At 45.4% G+C, this 21,020-nt stretch overlaps 1 protein-coding gene across 1 annotated transcript in view; it reads right to left on the bottom strand.

Moving 5' to 3' along the window:
- The window catches only part of LOC146680563 (tumor necrosis factor receptor superfamily member 14-like), a 43,264-nt gene extending 42,327 nt beyond the window's left edge, over positions 1-937 (bottom strand). Inside the window, exon 1 of the mRNA XM_085447189.1 lies at positions 677-937. The gene's annotated coding sequence lies outside the window, so the exon portion shown is untranslated. The remainder of the gene's footprint in view (positions 1-676) is intronic.
- Between the last annotated feature and the right edge of the window lie 20,083 nt (positions 938-21,020).

Genomic DNA, 21,020 nt, shown 5'->3' with positions numbered 1-21,020 from the left:
ACTGGATTGATTATAATGTCGATTCAATAATGCAGAGTAATACAGATATTTGCAGTCAGGTCATTTCTTTCTTTTACATATAACCCTGTCTTTTTCCCTTCAGGCTTAGAGGGAACATTCTCTGCCCGGTGATGTATGGTCCTGATTACTCCAGGTTTGTGTTCTAGAGGTTGGAAGGAGTTGGTCACTCTTTCGAGTATGCCAATGTTCACATTTTGGACAGAGAGGACAGATGGTTTGAAAGAGGACTAAAAGAAGGCATCTATGTCCACTGTGAACGACCATCTTTGAACAGAGGCGGGGGTTTACGACACCAACTGTCTGCCATCTATAATCCAGTTTTGAGATCCCTTCCCAGACACCTTAAGGCCCACTCACATCCAGGGCCATCTGACCGCAGGAAATCAAATAATAGGGTGGGGCTAGGTTTCACAATGAGCTCACACAAAACCTTCCAGACACTTAATTTTAATCTCTTCAAGTCTAAACAGATTTACTAGCACTGACACAAACAGACAGGTCTGACCCGTTTCAGTGTTTGGATATCACTCTAACCCTCCACAGTCCACTGGTTTATACAGGCTCTGGTATCACATGATCAGAGCAGCAGTTCAAACAGCACAGTAGTATACAGCACAGTAGTATACAACACTACTGTGTCCACATTAGTACTCACCGAGTAGGTTAGAAGCTGTATTTGGGAAGCTGTAAATCAGCGGTATCCAGGAAGAGAAGATCTGGGAGAATCCAAGCCTGTTTTTCCACTGTTACTGTACTGACACCGCTTTGTATCCAGATCTTTTTCTATTCTACAGACTACAGCAGCACAACCCACATAGCTACACTCTACTTTTAATGCAGGAATCCCAACTATATCACAAGTAAATTAGGACTAACAGTGTGAAACCTTCACACTGCCAGCTACACAGAGTTTCTAAAGGGCGATAAAGGAGGAGGAGGGAGGAGCTAAAGAGCTCTGTCTGTGGTAAACAGTCTGCTGATCTCTGCCTTAGATTGAATTATTTCTCATGTTTTTGCAATGAATTCTCTTTTAAATTTGACAAACAGAGGGCATAGTAGTGTAACTTATCTTATATTTATGTCCTTCGAGTTACCAATGAAGATGTTAAATACTGTGTAAAGTGATGAGTGGCAGACTATATCATAACACTTACTATAAAACTATATTTTGTTTATATCCCTGTATAACTTCTATCATGCATGTGAACAGGCCTACTATAAAGTCTTTTATTTTGAAATTATTTCAGAGAATAACTAATAACCAGGGGATTTCAGATGATTTGTTAACTTAAGATCAAACAGACACATTTTTACTTTCTGTTTCCATTTGACTGTTAAAGGTCAGATTCTGGTCATAAAAACACTGAATGATCTACAAAAATTTACATCCAAAGTCCAAAAGTCCAAATTACTCCTTCCTCAATATTTGATCGTCAGACTGAAAAGGAGATTTGAAAGATAATTAAACTGAGTAAAAGATCCTAAAGGCTGCCACAGCTCCAGCCCATTTGATTCTATGACACCTCTTTGAAGACTTCCTGCTGGTCTTTATTTCATGTCTTTATCCTCTGTTTGTTCACTTTTTATGTTTCCTTTATGTGTGTTTATCCACTTATCTTTATACTTATACATCACGGGTGTCTTGCTTTCACTTTTGCTTCCTCTTATCTGGTCACATGAGTCAGGTCAGCTGTGTCTTGTTTTCCTCTGATTACCCTCCTGTTATCACGTATAGATCTTCATCCTCATGCTCTGGTCTCCATGATGTAAAAATTATCACTGACAGAGTACAGAGTGCTTTATGAATGCTCCACCTTCACAATAATAATAATAGTAATAACAAACTTTATTATTGAGCCTTGTTGTCTCGTGTGAAAGAATCAGAAACAACGTCAGGAATAAAAACACAGGAACACGCGAGGAGAGTTATGTTCAGACTCAAAACTGACTGTTTCTAAAATCTCTTTGAGCTCTGTGTCGGAATAAATGGTAAATGGCCTGTATTTGTATAGCACTTTACTAGTCCCTAAGGACCCCAAAGCGCTTTACACAACCAGTCATCCACCCATTCACACACACATTCACACACTATAAACATACATATTTATAATAATAATAATAACAATAATAATGATGATGATGTAGTGATGATGAGCTCTGAGACTTTGATCCTCCTAACACAAAGCTGTACTTTAAATTAAGTCATGCAGGGATGAGTCCAGCGCTTCTGTGGAAACCAGATCACTTTATCTGGGGCCAGGTTGCAGGGGCAGCAGCCTAAGCAGAGAAGCCCAGACCTCCCTCTCCCCAGCCACCTCCTCCAGCTTATCCGGGGGAACACCAAGGAGTTCTCAGGCCAGCCGAGAGATATAATCTCTCCAGCGTGTCCTGGGTCTGCCCCGGGGCCTCCTCCCAGTGGGACATGCCCGGAACACCTCACCCAGGACGTGCCCAGGAGGCATCTTTGTCAGATGCCCGAACCACCTCAGCTGGCTCCTTTCGATATGGAGGAGCAGCGGCTCTACTCTGAGCCCCTCCCGAATTGCCGAACTTCTCACCCTATCTCTAGGGGAGAGGCCAGCCACCCTTCGGAGGAAGCTAATTTCTGCCGCTTGTATCCGCGATCTCGTTCTTTCGGTCACTACCCACAGCTCGTGGCCATAGGTGAGGGTAGGGACATAGCTCAACCGGTAAATTGAGAGCTTCGCTTTTACACTCAGCTCTCTCTTCACCACGACGGACCGGTGCAGCGTCTGCATTACTGCAGCTGCAGCCCCAATCCGTCTGTCGATCTCCGGCTCCCTTCTCCCATCACTCGCGAACAATACCCCGAGATACTTGAATTCCTCCACTTGGGGCAGGAACTCATCCCCAACCCAGAGTGGGCACTCCACCCTTTTCCGGCTAAGAGCAACACATTCTCACTCCCAAAGCGTAACATTTTACGCTAGGTGACAAATCGTCACCATATTACGTTTTCGGCTACCCACCACGTTCCTAAATGACGACCTCAGAAAAAAGAGGAAATATGAGAACTGTCTGGACTGAATCTACACATGTTCGCTCTTTTTCTTCAAATCACTTAGAAACACGCTATTTAACACCATTAAAGTCCTGGTTAAGGTCAGGAATAAGGTTATGGTCAGGGCTAGGGATAAGGTTAGGTTTAGGGCTGGAATACAGGGCTGGAACGTCTATTACCGCGGGAGCGTCATTGCACTGGATTCCAGCCATAACCCGCCGCGTACCATAAGAACGCCGAAGGTCTCCTTTCGCGTTCCTCAGGAACGCCGCGGGATGTGACAAAACGTCGACATGTTACGCCTCGGGAGTGAGAACGCTCTGCTGAGAACCATGGCCTCAGATTTGGAGGTGCTGATCCTCATTCCCGCTGCTTCACACTCGGCTGCGAACCGTTCCAGTGCAAGCTGGAGGCCTCCACCCGATGAAGCCAACAGCACCCCATCATCCACGAAAAGCAGAGATGAGATTCTGAGGCCACCGAAGTGAAAGCCCTCCACCACTTGGCTGCGCCTAGAAATCCTGTCCATAAAAATTATGAACAGAATCGGTGACAAAGGGCAGCCCTGGCGGAGCCCACCGGGAACGAATCCGTCTTATTGCCGGCAATGCGAACCAAGCTCTTGCAACAGTTGTATAGGGATCGAATGGCCCGTAGCAATGGGCCAGACACCCCATACTCCCGGAGCACCTCCCACAGGACACCCCAAGGGACACGGTCGAATGCCTTCTCCAAGTCCACAAAACACATGTAGACTGGTTGGGCAAGCTCCCATGCACCCTCAAGTATCCTTGAGAGGATAAAGAGCTGGTCCAGTGTTCTGTGACCAGGACAAAAAACCGCATTGTTTCTCCTGTATCTGAGGTTCGACTAGCGGACTAACTCTCCTTTCCAGCACCCTGGCATAGACTTTCCCAGGGAGGCTGAGGAGTGTGATCCCCCTGTAGTTGGAACACACTCTCTGGTCCCCCTTCTTAAAGATGGGGACCACCACCCCGGTCTGCCAGTCCAGGGGTACTGCCCTGATCTCCACGCAACATTGTAGAGGTGTGTCAACCAGGACAGCCCTACAATGTCCAGAGCCTTCAGGAACTCGGGGCGGACCTCATTAACACCAGGGGCTCTGCCACCAAGGAGTTGTTTAACTGCCTTAGTGACCTCGCCTCCAGAAATTGGCGGGTCATTCCCCTCATCCCCAGACTCTGCTTCCTCCTCGGAAGACGTGTCAGTGGGATTAAATAATAATAATAATAATGGATTGGATTTATATAGCGCTTTTCAAGGCACCCAAAGCGCTTTACAATGCCACTATTCATTCACTCTCACATTCATACACTGGTGGAGGCAAGCTACGGTTGTAGCTACAGCTGCCCTGGGGCAGACTGACAGAAGCGAGGCTGCCATATCGCGCCATCGGCCCCTCTGGCCAACACCAGTAGGCAAGTAGGGTAAAGTGTCTTGCCCAGGGACACAACGACCAGGACAGAGAGCCCAGGGATCGAACCGGCGACCTTCTGGTTACAGATGCGATTCCCAACCCCCTGAGCCACGGTCGCCCCATTAAAGAGGTCCTCGAAGTATTCCTTCCACCGCCTGACAATTTTCTCAGTCGAAGTCAGCAGCGCTCCGTCAGCAGTACATACAGTGCAGGTAGAGCACCGCTTTCCCCTCCTGAGACGTCTGATGGTTTGCCAGAATCTCTTCGAGGCAGTCCGAAAGTCTTTTTCCATGGTCTCTCTGCACTCCTCCCACACCCGAGTTTTTGCTTCAGCCACTGCCCGAGCTGCATTCCGCTTGGCCTGTCGATACCTGTCCCACAGGCTAACCAAGCCCGATAGGACTCCTTCTTCAGCCTGGTGGCTCCCTTCACCTCTGGTGTCCACCATTTGTTTCGGGGATTACCACAGAGGCAGGCACCAACCACCTTGCGGCCACAGCTCAATGCAGCAGCTTCGGCAATGGAGACGCTGAACATGGTCCATGCTGACTCAATGTCCCCAGTCTCCCTCGGAATGCTGTTGAAGCTCTGCTGGAGGTGTGTGTTGAAGATCTCGCGGACTGGGGCCTCTGCTAAACGTTTCCAGCACACCCTCACTACGCGTTTAGGTGCACCAGGTCTGTCGAGAGTCCTCCCCCGCCACCTGATCCAACTCACCACCAGGTGGTGATCAGTTGACAGCTCAGTCCCTCTCTTTACCTGAGTGGCCAGAACATATGGTCGCAGGTCTGGTGATACGATCACAAAATCGATCATCGATCATCGACCTGCGGCCTAGGGTGTCCTGGTGCCACATGCACTTATGGACACTCTTATGTTCGAACAAGGTGTTTGTTATGACCAAACTGTGATTTGCACAGAAGTCCAATAACAAAACACCACTCGGGTTCAGATCGGGGAGGCCGTTCCTCCCAATCACGCCCCTCCAGGTCTTGCTGTTGTTACCCACGTGAGCAGATCTTCACTCTCCTAAACTCTGCAGTTTAGGGCCACGCAGGTGAGCAGTAGTGGGGGCGGAGCAATCCAAATATGGATGATATTGGTACCTGATGTTGAACTGGTATTGATCAGTACGAGTGTACTGTTGTTGTCAGTGGTTTACAGTTAACAAACGGTCAGGTGAATAAACAACACTGAGACACTTGTTACTAATAACGTGCAGCACGGGTGAAACTCAGACAGAGAGTCACCACGAACTGGAGCATTCGTTTATTTTTATAGGTTACATCGTCAATATGCAAATATAATCACATTTCCTGTTACGCAGGTCCTGATGCTGTCTGTGTGTAAGCTGTGTGTGTGTGTGTGTCACAAGTCAATTTCTAAGAATAATATAATGCAAGTCAACTTCTGCGGATGTGTATTTCTGTACTGGTCTCTTGCGGTAAATGTACACAGAGTCACAGGGTCAGCTTCCTGTTTCTACAGAAAACTGTGTCTGGTGAAATATGTATAACATAACATTTGAAGCATAATCAAATAAAACAATAAAAACTCCCTAACAGTTGTCAAGAGATTTATTCTAAATGACTCTTCTTCAGCTGAGAGTCTAAGAGTGAAGACACACACAGACGCTGCAGTTTTAACTTGCAAGGGCGTTTCACAGAGCGCTCACATCAGAGAGTGGGGCCCTGTGATCAGCGCCCTGTTCTTGCACTTGTCTTTTATTTATACAGAAGGAAAATGAAAACATTTGTTAAGTGGAATGCTGATACGTGAGCATGTGCGTATGTGATTGTGCGTGTGTGTGTGTGCGAGGTCAGAACTGCTTGTTCAACTTCTTACTATCGCTGTGGGAAGATTCAGATAGAAATATCAGAACACGTTTTATAAAGGACAATCAGTTCTAAGCAGGGAAAAGGTCATCATGCAGTATTCTATCACATGTAAACTTATATCATTAAAAGCTTATACTGACTACTAAGTACAATTTTCCCTTAACATTCCCTCCTGTTGTCAGTATAACTTTTAAGTGAGATATCAGTATGTAACATCTTGTACATTTTCTGTCACATCATCATTAATCACACAAAGTCTTCACATTCCAGCAGGTCGGGGTCATCATCATCATCATTTGTCACGGCTACGTATGCAGCTACAGTGGAAACGATTATGCGGTTAATCATGAGTTTTAGACATGGCAGGATACATGTTCCAAAAACACAAAATAAAAGTAAAAATACTCCAACTCCGATGAGTAAGATAAGATAGAACTGTATTAATCCTATTAACTGTAAAATTTGGTTTCCAAATAGCACAGCACCGACAGAAGTTACAGAATGTGAGCAGAATACTATATATACACATATATAAATACAGAGACATATAAATAAGAGTGTACAAAAGGGATAAATAGAATAAATAAGAATACAAGGGAATTGCAAGTATTTCAAGTATTTCAAGCATTGAAGTCTATTGCACCATTGGTTATTAACAAAAAGTATTGCACAGTGAAAAGGCAGTAGTAGTCTTTTTAGCACTTGTAGCCAGGAGCCAGTGTAAAGCCAAGAAAACCAGTCACTTGTATCACGTACATAGTCCTGATTTTTGGCCTGCTGGATCCGTCTCAAGGCGTTCAGGGCGCCAGTCATGTTTGATGAGTGTACTTTGTCTGGTATGTAAGTGCAGCAGACGTTGTTGAAGAGGACGCAAAGTCCCCCTTTCTCTGCTAGTATCATGTCCAAAGCTACTCGATGTTGCATCACTGCGATCCGTAATGCATTGATTTCCTTATTCTGCTGTTCGTTGATCTTGCACGAAGCGTTCAAGAGGAGTCCAAAGCGGTAGTCCAGAGTTTCGATCCTCAGCATGTTTTTTCCGATTCCCACCCAGGGGAACAATGTGTGGAGTACTTTCCGTCCGGTAGTCCACAGTTTGAATTCCTTGGGTACTTTGCTTCCCCATATCGGGTCATGTGGATGAAGTTTAGGGAACGTTGATCTTCTTTTCCAGCGTGCTGTAGAAGTGGTGTTTACTGCGGTCATCCTGAAAGTGTGGTCTGACAGGAATATAGGAGCACATGTTCCTGTCCAGCCTGGGGGCAGTATGAAATATGCCCGTTGTCCACATAGCCAGGCCATTCCTTGCACCCAGTACGTGCCGTTAGAAGGTCCACTCATATTCACAGGGGCGCCCTCTCGGTGGCCTGCAGTTTGGTCACAGTTTGTGGTGTTTCCAAGGGGTCTGTTACCTTTCTCTTGTTTGTAGCACATGGAGTGGTTCTTCCCTGGGAGTTGGTCCAGAAACACTGGGAAGTGGATGGATGTATTCCAGTTTGTCACATTGAAATCAATCCAGAAGAGTTGATCACATGTTCCATTACTAAGTCAAGTCAAGTCATCTTTATTTATATAGCACATTTAAAAGACATCAAGTGTCGGCCAAAGTGCTGAACAAAGGGATAATATAATAAAAGAATTAAAATAGAAAGAAAACATTTAAAAAAAAAAGAATTGTAAGACATGTAAGAGTATATAGCATATAATGTACATGCAAATATGCACATACATATACAAAACTGTACACATTCGTCTGACACTGTGGCCAGCAGCACAGGAGCACCACAGGGAACTGTGCTGTCCCCTCTTCTCTTCACCCTGTACACCTCTGACTTCTGCTACAACTCTGAATTATGCCATATTCAGAAGTTTGCAGATGACACAGCCATCATGGGGTGTATCTGGGATGATCAGGAAGAGGAGTACAGAAGTCTGGTGAGGAACTTTGTCGCATGGAGTCACACAAACTACCTGCAACTCAACACCTCAAAGACTAAGGAACTGGTTGTGGACTTCGGGAGGTCCAGAGAAGGTCCACTGCCGGTTCAGATAGAGGGGGAGGAGGTGGAGGTGGTCAACAAGTACAAGTACCTCGGGCTGTGGGTGGACAATAAACTGGACTGGTCATGCAACACAGAGCACCTGTATAAAAAAGCCCAAAGCCGACTGTACTTCCTCAGGAGGCTGAGGTCTTTTAACATCTGCAGGAAGCTCCTGAGGATGTTTTACCAGTCAGTGGTTGCTGGAGTACTTTTCTATGCTGTGGTGTGCTGGGGGAGCAGCACAGCAAAGAAGGACTCATCCAGGCTGGAGAAACTGATCAGGAGGGCTAGCTCTGTGGTCGGCATGAAGCTGGACACTCTGGTGACAGTGGCAGAGAAAAGGACACTAAAAAAACTGCTGGACATTATGAACAATGCTGGGCATCCTCTGCACACGGCCATTAACAACCAGAAGAGTCTGTTCAGTGACAGGTTGCTTCTCCCCAAGACAAAAACTAACAGACTTAAAAACTCCTTTGTCCCACACGCCATCAAACTGTTTAACTCCTCTCTGGAGGGGAGAGGGAGGGGAAACAGGAGGACAAAGGAGGGGGGAACAACTAAGCTGTAGTGCCTCTTTACTTCACTGTGCAATACCTTTTGTGCAATACTTTTGTTAATAGTCAATGGTGCAATAGACCTCAATAATTGAAATGTGCAATTCACTTGTATTTTTATTTTTATTCCTATTTATTCTATTTATCCCCTTCGTATATTTTATTTATATTTGTCTCTGTATTTATATGTGTGTGTGTGTGTATATATATATATATATATAATATTCTGTAACTCTGTAACTTCTTTTTTTTTTTTTTTGCCTGTCCCATTTGGTTCTTTAGCCATCAGAATTGTTGTCTGAAGACCAACAAGGATACCCAATGGATTTACTTTGCCAAATGGATCATCGTGGCATTGCCGTATTGGTCCATTTGATCAACCTTTGTTTTTATTATTTATTATATTTTATTTTCAGATGTTACAGACGGGACAGACATGAGTGAGGGATAGGAAAGGGAGAGAGAAAGAGGAAGGAAAAGAAAAACAGAAGGGGAGAGGGACAGTGAGAAGGGGGGGAGAAAAAAAATCTCCTGGATCACCTGTTGAGAGAAGAAGAATAGAAAACAAGCAAAAAAAACCCCAAAGCAACATACTAAACACAACACCATCGCATTAATCTAGCTAAGTGTAAACCGCAGTAAATACTAAATATTCAATGTTGTTGTGCAGCACGCAGGACAGACAGCGCACAATGTGCTTTGAAGTAGCAGCCAAGAAAGGTGTAATTTAAGTCTACGAGCAGTGAACATCCGTGTGCATACCTGTGTGGATCAGCGCGCTAGTATTCAAATGGTTTCCACATGTAATGGTCTGCAAGAGGATGTAGCGAGTGTGGAGATGAAATATTATTTTACATTCATAATCTATGTTACTATTCATAATCCTTATTATTACTGTTGCATCATTTATGATTTATCATTATTGTCATTTCATTGACACATTTATTGAAACTGGTGATGTTATATTAAAGTCTGTATTTCAGGTGTTAGCATAAGCACATAATAATCTTTCATTGCAGGTGCAACTGTAATCGTGTTATACATATATTGCATAATTAAAGGGTTGAAGCTCGGTCAAGTTAATTAATGGTTTGAAGCTACGGGCAGCGCGATGTCTGGCCGATCAATGGAGCAAAGTTCAAGCTGGAAGGATTGCTTATATATATACAATTTAACATACATTTTCTATGAGTGTTTAAGAAAGGAAATAAAGGCCGTGTGCCCTGTGCTGTGGAGTTTGCCTGGTAACAGATGACGTAGAGGGAGGTCATGCACTTAGATTAACGACACAGACACATAGCCTGTCTGGGTAAACTGATTGCAAGTGTTGTCTAAGTCTAGACAAGTAGAATAACAGGAAGCATCTGGAGGAACAGAGGAAGTAGCGGTTCCTTTTTAGAATATGTCCTCGCTGGAGTTACTGGTCATCATAAGTATAAATATTACACCCACCTATTGTCAGGCGGGAGATGGAGCCTGATGTTTTGCAGAGCCCATTTTCACCACATATATGTGTTTTAATAAAATCATTTGTGTTGACCCACTATGGACTTTCAGTCGTATGTCTCTTCCTCAAAATTCGAACCACGACACGAGCCATAGCCCCGTCCCCCAGGGCATGAAGCAGGCATGGAGGAGATCCAGGCCCCAGACATCCAGAGGCCTCAGAGTGCAAGAGCCCAAGGAGGACCACCGGAGGGGCATCCGTGCCACCCTCATGGGAAGGGCTGAGGATCCCCAGACGAGGCGTCACCCAGTAGCCACCGAGGAGAAGCTAGAGGGGGCTGCACCGGCGTGCCCGCCGGCTCTGCCGGCAGCCAGCTGTGCCAGAGTGAACCGAGCCACAGGCCCAGAGGCCGGAGGCCCAAGGTCTGACCGAGCAACAGGCGCCAGGCCCCGCCAGGTAGCCACCGGGAGTGAGCCGGTACATACCTGAGTGCCCAGTCCCGGACACCAAGAACAACCAATGCACCGACCCTTGAGGGCATCAGTCACCGGCAGGGAGTGTGGTGAGGGGAGATAGGCCTTAGAGGGCCTGGGAGTTCCCAGAGAGGTGGAGTCTAAGACACAGACAAACAGGCACAGATAGACACAGACAAACAGGCACACACAGACACAAACATGCATTCCCACCCTCATGCACACATATACAAACACTCAGCACTCACCCAACGTAAGGATTGACATAAATGGACATGTACACACAATCACACTCCCCAAACATACTCTATACCCCGGGTCCAGGTACCCTCGCCCCCAGAGGGGGAAACAGAACCCAGATCCAAGAGATGTTACCCTTCCCCCCGTGGTGGAGGCAAGCAGACCGTCCCAGGCTCCGCAGCAGCAGGGAGGCCAATCGGACAGCTAACATCTCCTCCCAGCCCCCCCGCCCCAATGGCTAGCAGAGAAGAGAACTCTGTTACTTCTGTCGGTGCTGTGCTTTTGGAAACCGAATTTCCCAGAGGAACCCACCCCAGGGATTAATAAAGTTTTATCTTATCTTATCTTATTCACACAAAAGCACACAAATGTGAACATAGCGTATATACACATACAACACCATCCAATAAGATATGAGACCAAATAGACAGAATAAAAAAAGATATCAAAGAGATCCGAAAGCCTTGGAAAATAAGTAGGTCTTGAGATTCGATTTAAAGACTTCCAAGGATGAAGAGAATTTTATGAAGGGGGGAAGACTATTCCAGAGTCTCGGGGTGGCAATGGAGAAAGCCCTGTCACCTCTAGATTTGAGCTGGGAGCGTGGAACTGATAAAACCATCTGACTGGAGGAGCACAGAGATCGAGTGGGTAAGTGCAGGCTAACAAGATCTGAAATGTAGATCGAATTTCCCAGAGGAACCCACCCGAGGGATTAATAAAGTTCTATCTTATCTTATCTTATCTTATCTTATGTAACCTGGAGCCAAACCATGGAGAGCTTTAAAAATGAATAATAAAACCTTAAAATCGATTCTATGTTTAACTGGTAGCCAATATAGAGATGCGAGTACCGGGGTAACATTCTCTCTCTTTCTAGTACCTGTTAGGAGCCTTGCGGCTGCATTTTGAACAAGTTGCAGGCGTGACAGGCTTGAGTGACAAATGCCTAAATAGAGAGAGTTACAATAGTCAAGACGTGACGATATGAAAGCATGGATAACAGTTTCCAGGTCTTTAGATGACAGGATATTTTTGAGTTTAGAAATGCTCCTGAGCTGGAAAAAACTGCCACGAACAACTGAATTTATTTGCTTGTCCAGCTTGAAAGTGGAATCAAAAATGAAACCAAGATTTTTTACATGGGGATGTACATTAGCTGATAATGGGCCCAAATTGTTTCTTATGAGACTAATAGAGTCCTGCTTACCGAAGATTATAATGTCGGTTTTGTCATGATTTAGTTTGAGAAGGTTCAGAGACATCCAGCAATGTATGTCGCTAAGACACTCTGAGACTTTCTGCAGTGTACTATCAGCACCTGGTTTTAGAGAGAGGTAGAACTGTGTATCGTCTGCATAAGAGTGGTAAGAGATCTGGTGTTTCTGAAAAATGGAGCCTAATGGGAGCATGTATAAGGAGAATAAGACCGGGCCCAGAATAGAGCCCTGAGGTATTCCACAAGTTAGTGTAGCTGGGGAAGAGTATTTGTTAGCCAGCATCACAGAATATGTTCTGCTCTCTAGGTAAGAGGCCAACCATTTTAGAGCAGAGCCTTGAATGCCGACACATGTCTTTAGACGGTTTAATAGGATTGTGTGGTCGACAGTGTCAAATGCTGCGCTCAGGTCTAAAAGGATTAAAACTGTACTTTTTCCAGAATCAGCAGCTAGAAGCACATCATTGAACACCTTCAGTAGAGCAGACTCTGTGCTGTGGAAGGCCCTGAAACCAGACTGATATTTGTCCAGAATATTATGCGTGTCTAAGAATGAGGATAATTGGTGGAGGACAATCTTCTCAAGAACCTTAGACAAAAATGGCAGCTTAGAGATTGGTCTAAAATTACCAAGAACTGACGGATCTAAACCAGGTTTTTTTTAGAAGCGGCTGGACAACAGCTTGTTTAAACAAGTCAGGAACAGTTCCATATGAGATACTGCCATTTACAATAGCAAGCATGTTGGGGCCGACTGTCTTCAGCACATCTCTGAGAAATGGTGTAGGTAACATATCCAAGGGGCACGTAGTTGGTTTCATGTGCATTATTATATCAGTGAGATGGGATAATGAAACCGGTTTAAATTCTGAAAAAAGGAATGAACATGTAGGTGGTTCAGAGGGGTCTTGGGATGGGAGCGGGATATGTGCTTGGATATCCTTAATTTTTTCAGTAAAGAATTTTTGAAAATCCTCAGACGTGTGTGGGGCAGTCTCAGATATGACTGATGTGGTGGGATGCAAGACAGAGTTGATTGTATTGAATAGAGCTTTAGGATTACCAGACTTCTTGTTAATGATCATGGAGAAATAATTTGCTCATTCTACCTTGATGGTGCGCTGATAGTTATTTAAGCAATCTCTAAACACTTGATAAGAAACGTGGAGCTTTAAGTCCAACAGCATGTGGGTTTGTGTCGTTGGTGATGATTCGGCTGTGTAGGAATCCAATGCCAGCGAAGTTAGCTGCACACTTTGCTTGAGTCTTGTTCAGGAGGGTCTCTCTGCTATTTTGCCAGCAGTTGGAGTGGTCAGAAGCACTTGGTATGGACCCTCCCACCGTGGCGAGCTCCAATTTTCCTTTGGAGTACTCGGACTGTCACGGCTGGGGCAGCAGTCGTGTTGTAGATGAATAAGGACCCAAAATGCAAGCAAGCGACTGATGAAGAGTGTGACGTTTATTTACAAGTGGCAGTGGCAGAAACAGACGACGAAGCATGAGAAATACTAACGGAAACTGTTGGAGCCAAGTCCAGGCCAATATTTTACTCAGTTACATCACGCCATATTTAAGTATTTGTCATGATCTTTAAGTTTCTATTATAATCTTGATCATTTTATGTTATAATGTAATATGCTGTGCTCCATAAATTAATCCTGCTTTATTAGTCTGTTGTTGTTGTAAAGTGTTGGTAGATGTCGTAAAGGGGTGTGTATTTGGCCCGCATGCGGAGGGGTGTGGGTAAAAGGTTAGGTAAGCAAGCAGGACGTGGAGCAACAGTTTTCTGACCGTCGCCGTTTTAATGTTATTTTTTGTTGTAACACAAAGGGAATATAAACAGAGCTCCCACCAGAGGCATTTGTTTTGTACCTTTCGATTTGTATGGAAAATAAATGTTTTGCCCCTTTTTTCCTTTGCCTGGTTTTTTGCTACCGGAAGGCATCCAAGCGACTTAACAAGAGCACGAGTCAGAAACTTTACGTTCTGCAGAAACGGCAAAGAAGGACCGAAGGTTGCCGCTATATTAGTCAGAAAACTGCTCCGAAAGTGAGAGGATTACGCACGCGTCACCGGCGCACAGAGTTAATCGGCCCGCGGCGCGGCAAGGGAAAACTGGAAAACGGGACGTGAAAGAGGATGCGCTTCAGTCTTCCCGTGTTTTCCGGATCCTTTCGGCAGTAAGAAAACCCCGCATCTGAAAAGTAAGAGGCTGTGCCTGCTTTACGGTTTGTGAAAATTCCTGTATGGTTAAGTGGTACATGGCCTGTGTAAAGGATTAATTGCATTGAAAGGTTTATGGCAGCGCAATTAATATGGAGCAGCAGGAAAAAAGAGTTTCCAAGCCAACCTTTAAAGCACAAGAGGAAAAGCTTCAGCATCTTAAAGTGACAAGGAAAACCAAGTTGGGTTATCTTACTAGAAAGATAAAAGAGATTGAGGAGCTTATGGAAGATGACGGCAATTTTGAGGAAGTGTCTGTTAAATTAGCCACTGACTTCTCAAAAATATATATTGAGTTTTGTGAAAACAACGATGCAGTTAAAAATCACTTGACTGAGTCGGAACTTCTTCATGATCAGACACAGTGGTATGAGCCAAAGGCTAGCTATTTGAGAAGTTTTGTGGAGAAAGTTGAGAGATGGTTAAAAGGAGTGGAAATGCAAGCAGATGAAGCAAGAATGGTTGATGCTGAAGTTGAGCCTGCAGACAGTGCTTCAGCAATATCGTCCAGATGCAGTAAAGCACATCGAAGCAGTCGAACCTCTTCTGTTGTGTCTTCAACCACATATTCTGCCAGGCTAAAGATTGAGGCAGAGAGGGCTGCTCTGGTAGCGCGTGCTGAGGCATTAAAGAAAAAGATGGAGATTGACAGACAAGAAGCTGTTCTTAAGGCAAAAAGGGAGGAATGGGAGTTGCAAACAGCTATTGCTGCAGCTAACGCAAAGCTTGAGGTGCTGACTGTGAAGGAGCCAGCCCATAACACTTCTGCTGACTTGGTCAACAAAATGGCTACCTGCCAAAGAGCTCTGGGCCAAAGTATTGGGGCCAGTTTTGGTTTGGTTCAGCCAGAACATGGAGTTGTCGGTCGAGAATGTGAGTCAGAGGTAATGCAGGGCTCAGAAAGGAGTAGCAGGCTTCCTCATCCATTGAATAAGAAGGATAATAGCCAGTCTATTACTAGTCAAGGCAGGATGGCTGATGTTAAAGACTTGTTGGATGTCATGAAGCAACAAAACGAGATTACAGAGCTCCTAGTAAAACAACAGAAAGCATCCACTCTCCCTCCTTTGGATGTTCCAGTATTCAGTGGGGATCCACTGGAGTTTGGGTTTTTTATGAAAGCGTTCGAGCATGGGATTGAGGAAAGGACAGACAGCAATAGAGATAGGTTGCGCTTCCTGGAGCAGTTCACCCAAGGGAGACCCAAGGTTCTTGTTTGTAGCTGTTCGCACATGTATCCTGACAGGGGCTACGCTGAAGCTAAGAGGCTTCTGCGCAAGCATTTTGGGGATGAATATACTATTGCCTCAGCCTACATTGAAAGAGCTCTAAAATGGCCTGTAATCAAGCCAGAGGATGGTGATGCACTGATGGAGTTTGCTATGTTCCTCACTACTTGCTGTAACACAGTAGATAGCATGGAGTACATTGAGGAGATGGATAGCCCTACTAATATGAGAACAGTCATCTCCAAGCTTCCTTTTAAATTAAGGGAAAGGTGGAGGGGTTTCGCCTGTGACATTCAAGAACATACAGCAATGAGAGCTAGATTCGCTGATCTGGTCAGTTTTGTAGAGAAGCAGGCAAAGATCGCTTCTCACCCATTGTTTGGTAACATTCAGGACACCGCTTTGTCTAGAGACAAGGGCAAAGCAAAGGTATGCAAAGAGAATGCTCTGAAATTCAAGGAGAGGGAAAGCATCTTTGCTACTAATACAGCACCTGTGTCAAACAGTGCAGAGCAGACAAAGAGAGAAAGGGAAAATTCTAGGCTCTACAGGTGGAAGACAGTGTCTTTTCTGTCATAAGGGAGGACATAACCTCAGTACCTGCAGACTCCTCAAGCAAAAGCCTCACAGAGAAAGGCTTGATTTCCTCAAATCAAAGAGCTTGTGTTTTGGTTGCCTGTCACAGGGGCATCTGAGCAAAGGCTGCCAGCAAAGACACACGTGTGAGACTTGTTCTCAGAAACATCCCACCATTCTGCATAAGGAGCAGTACTCTTCTCCTAATAGTGACAGTAAAAGTATCAGAGAACCAGCAGCAAGTTTTTCTCCAGCAGCAGGCAGTGAAACATGTGGTTGTACCGGGGCTGGCGAAGCAGTCTGTGCACTCTCAATTGTGCCTGTGAAGGTCAGATGTTCAAGGAGCAACACAACAGTTGAATCATACGCGTTCTTAGACCCAGGAAGCACTGGAACCTTTTGTACAGATGAGCTGATGAGGGATTTACAGGTCACAGGAAAAAAGTCCAACATTCTGCTCCACGCCATGGGATAGGAAGCGACAATCAGTACTCATGTCGTTAAGGGTCTCGAGGTCAGTGGTTTGGATGAGGACAACTTTTTGAAGATTCCCCAGGTTTTCACACAGGCAGAGATTCCAGTAACAAAGGAGAACATTCCACAACAAAGCGATGTGGACAGATGGCCTTATTTGAAGGAGGTTCAGCTCAAGCAGATTGATGGAAAAATTGGTATGTTAATAGGCATGAATGTACCAAAGGCGCTTGAGCCCTGGAAGGTTATCAACAGTGAGGGCAACGGCCCATATGCTGTAAAAACTGCACTAGGCTGGACGATTAATGGACCTCTGCTAAGAGAAGAGGGTATTGCTCAAGGAGCTGTTGAGTGGTCTCCGGTGATGGTGAACAGGATATCGGTGACAAAGCTAGAGGAGCTCTCGCAGCAGCAAATGAAGTATGACTTCCCTGAGCATGAGTTATCTGAGAAAATAGAAATGTCAGCCAGAGACAGACAATTTATGGAGTCTGTGTCACTGTCAGTGAAGCAGGTTCACGGTCACTACACCATTGGCCTTCCTTTAAAGAACAAGGGGGCTGCATTTCCAAACAACCGTGTTGTGCCGGTACAAAGAGCAGAAGGCCTGAAACGGAGGCTGTTAAGAGACAGTGAGTTTCATCAAGAGTACACAAAGTTTATGACAGAGACACTGGAAAGGGGCTATGCCGAAGAAGTTCCCGTGGCAGAAACTTGTAAAAGTGGTAGCAGAATATGGTATCTCCCACATCATGGGGTGTACCACCCAACCAAGCACAAGTTGAGAGTGGTATTTGACTGTGCATCCACGTATCAAGGCATGTTACTGAACTCTCAGCTGTTGCAGGGGCCAGACTTAACCAATTCCCTCATAGGTGTTTTGATGAGGTTCAGGCAGGAACCAGTTGCCTTCATGTCTGATATTGAAGGCATGTTTCATCAAGTCAGGGTTCCCGCTGAAGATGCTGATCTGTTGAGATTCTTGTGGTGGCCGAAGGGAGATCTTGATAAAGGCCTCAAGGAATACAGAATGGTAGTTCACTTGTTCGGTGCAACTTCTTCACCAAGCTGTGCATGCTACGCGCTGCAAAGGTGTGCTGAGGACAGTCAGGCGAGGTTGAACCATATTGCGACGAACACTGTTCTGAGGAACTTTTATGTGGATGATTGCCTGAAGTCTGTCAGCACTGAAGAGCAGGCAATCTCACTGATTCGGGACCTCAGGACTTTGTGCGCTGCAGGAGGTTTCAAGCTCACTAAGTGGATTTCCAATAGCAGAGCAGTGCTTGCGTCTATACCTGAGGATGACAGGGCCAAAGAAGTCAAGGAGCTCGATCTTGAAAGGGACTGCCTCCCTATTGAAAGAGCTTTAGGGGTCCAGTGGTGCGTGGAGTCTGACACGCTGAAATTCAGAGTTCTGGTTGAGAGCAAACCACTCACAAGGAGAGGACTGCTTTCGATGGTAAAGCCAGAAGCTCTGTCTCTGCAGTGGTAACAATGGGTCGGCAGTTTGCACCACTTAGCTAGGTTTGAGGTAGACAGATGTGTGAGACCAGTCAACCTTGGCAAGATCTCTTCAGCTCGACTTCATCACTTTGCCGACGCAAGTAAAAGGGGGTATGGCATAGCCACATATCTGGTTTCAAAGAACAATCTGAACCAGCCACATAGCGCTTTCATTATTGGTAAAGCCAGGGTTACACCATTGAAGCCAGTTACCATACCACGACTCGAGCTTACTGCTGCAGTGGTGGCAGCAAAGATGGACAGGATGGTAAGAGCCGAACTGGAGTTAGAGTTGGAGGAGTCTGTCTTTTGGACGGACAGCACGTCGGTGATTAAGTACCTCAAGAATGAAACAGCGAGGTTTCGTATGTTTGTTGCCAATCGAGTTGCTGCCATCAAGGATAGATCAGCTGTCTCTCAGTGGAGATATGTGAACACCTCGGCCAATCCTGCAGACTTTGCTTCCAGAGGGCTCAGTGTTGGTGCCTTTCTCAAGGCAAAGACATGGATCACGGGTCCAGATTTCATTTTGAAACCAGAAATGGAGTGGCCAGAAATGCCAGACAGTGTATGCCAGCCAATCTGTAATGACCCAGAAGTCAAAGAAGCATCAGTATATGCTCTTGTGGTTGAAGAAGCTGCAGACGCCACCTCTCAGCTCATTCATCAGTACTCAAGCTGGCGTCGGGTTAAAAGAGCCGTTGCATGGGTCCTGAGATTAAAAGGTGTGCTGAAGCTTCTTGCTCAAAAGAGGAAGGATTTAAAAGCAAATCTCTATGATGGAAGGTTGGAGCAGGAGAAGCAAATGACACACTTCAAGGCTAACCTTCCCATCTTGCCACTTTCTGTGAGTGACATGGCTGAGGCGGAAGTGGAGATAGTGCGCTTCAGTCAAGGGCAGCGGTTTGGCAAAGAGGTTGCCAAGCTGCAACAAGGAAAGACAGTGTCAAAGGATAGCCCTCTTTGTCAGTTGTCGCCAGTTGTACAGGATGGCATTCTGAGAGTGGGTGGCAGATTGAGCAGATCTAGCATGCAAGAGGAGTTAAAACACCCTGCAATCTTGGCTAAGGATCAGCATATAGCCACTCTCATTCTCAGATCTACTCACAAAGATCTTGGGCATTGTGGCAGGAATCATGTCCTATCAAAGGTACGGCAGAAGTACTGGATACTAAGATCTCATGCTGCTGTCCGGAAGATTTTGTCCCGGTGCGTCGCCTGCAGACGGCATCATGGGAAAGCGGCAAGTCAGATCATGGCAGATCTTCCTACTGAAAGGCTCACGCCCAATGAGCCACCGTTCACAAGTGTCGGTGTGGACTACTTTGGTCCTTCGAAATCAAAAGGGGTAGGTCCATGATCAAAAGGTATGGTGTAGTTTTTACCTGCTTGACAGTGAGGGCTGTGCATATTGAGCTGGCAAATTCGTTGGACACGGACTCTTGTATTTATGCATTGCGGAGGTTCATTGCTAGGAGGGGACAGGTTCAGTTGATGCGTTCTGACAATGGAACAAACTTTGTAAGTGCAGAGAGGGAGCTGCGGGAAGCAGTGCGTGCTTTGGATAATGCAAAGATTCAAGAAGCCTTGTTGGTTAAAGGCATCACATGGATATTCAACCCCCCAGCTGCCTCGCATTTTGGAGGAGTTTGGGAGCGGCAGATACAGTCCATACGCAAAGTGCTCAGCTCCGTTGTGGAGCAGCAGATCCTTGATGAGGAGGGTCTGCACACACTGCTGTGTGAGGTAGAGGCGATTATCAATAGCCGCCCTATCTCAAGAGTCTCTACCGATCCGAACGACCTGGAGGCCTTGACGCCAAACCATTTGCTTTTGATGAAAGCCAAAACTCCGCTACCTCCTGGAGTATTCAGCAGGAGCGACTTGTACTCGAGGCGTAGATGGCGTCAAGTCCAGTACTTGGCGGATTTGTTTTGGAGACGGTGGATTAAGGAGTATCTGCTGGACTTGCAAAAGAGACACAAGTGGGCCCTTCCACAAAAAATATCAGTCAAGGTGATATTGTCCTCATCGTGGATGATTCCTCTCCAAGAAATTCATGGCTAATGGGTCGAGTGATTCAGACGTTTGAGGATGCCAAAGGTCGGGTTCGTCAAGCCAAGGTGAAAACCAGCAAAAACATTCTCCTACGACCTGTGGCGAAGCTTTGTGTGCTGCTAGAGTGTGATATGTAGCGCCCCTTCTACATATTACTCAAGAGACAGCGGGAAAGGCTGGTCTCCTACAGTGAGTCATGTGCTTGAACCTCTGACTCCATTTCCTAATCTCCCCAACATACACACATACTCGCATCCGCGAAGACATGTTCCAGCTTAAGAAGAGTTCCTGCTGTAACAAGACAAAATGAAGTTTCTGTTGGAATAAGGACATTAATGTGCCATATGAGCAGTTCAAGTACTTTGTATATTTGCCTGTTCGTTATCTGGAAGGTTTGATTTGTTGTTCTGAACAATATATAAATGTATGTGTAAGAGTAATTGTTTTGTGGCTCACAAGAACAATTAGGGGCCAGGATGTTGGAGCCAAGTCCAGGCCAATATTTTACTCAGTTACATCATGCCATATTTAAGTATTTGTCATGATCTTTAAGTTTCTATTATAATCTTGATCATTTTATGTTATAATGTAATATGCTGTGCTCCATAAATTAATCCTGCTTTATTAGTCTGTTGTTGTTGTAAAGTGTTGGTAGAT

The sequence above is a fragment of the Copadichromis virginalis genome, linkage group LG23, assembly GCF_057382275.1.
Source record: "Copadichromis virginalis isolate Kocher_CV1m ecotype Utaka linkage group LG23, C_Virginalis_male_GT1.1, whole genome shotgun sequence".
Lineage (NCBI taxonomy): Eukaryota > Metazoa > Chordata > Actinopteri > Cichliformes > Cichlidae > Copadichromis > Copadichromis virginalis.
The sequence above is the reverse complement of the archived record's forward strand: the minus strand, read 5'-3'. Positions and strand labels throughout refer to the sequence as shown.